At 26.0% G+C, this 277-nt stretch overlaps 1 protein-coding gene across 1 annotated transcript in view; it reads left to right on the top strand.

Annotated features, from left to right (window-relative positions):
* LOC119587088 (protein lifeguard 3-like) overlaps window positions 1–277 on the top strand; it is a gene marked incomplete at its 5' end in the record, with an annotated part of 70866 nt that overhangs the window by 69485 nt on the left and 1104 nt on the right.

Here is a 277-nt window from a genome sequence, read left to right as displayed (position 1 = left end):
AACAAAATAATGCTATATTAGTACTCTTACCACAGTATTAGGTAAGTTAACTCTTTTTATGGTTAAAAAAGGAAATGATTTTGCTTCTGATATTTTATACTGTGATTTTATTTGTGGTATTTTGTTTTATCACTTTTTATATCTTTCAGTTGTTGTCACAATTATTTTAGTATTTTCCTAGAAGATTTTACTATCATTTATTTATCATTATCACTATTAGGCATTGGTTATTAGCTGCTAGTAGTATATATTGCCTTACTGTTTTGAGTGAGAATGC

This window comes from Penaeus monodon, chromosome 22 (assembly GCF_015228065.2).
Source record: "Penaeus monodon isolate SGIC_2016 chromosome 22, NSTDA_Pmon_1, whole genome shotgun sequence".
Taxonomy (NCBI): domain Eukaryota; kingdom Metazoa; phylum Arthropoda; class Malacostraca; order Decapoda; family Penaeidae; genus Penaeus; species Penaeus monodon.
Note: the sequence above shows the minus strand (reverse complement) of the source record. Positions and strands in the feature narration are given on the sequence as shown.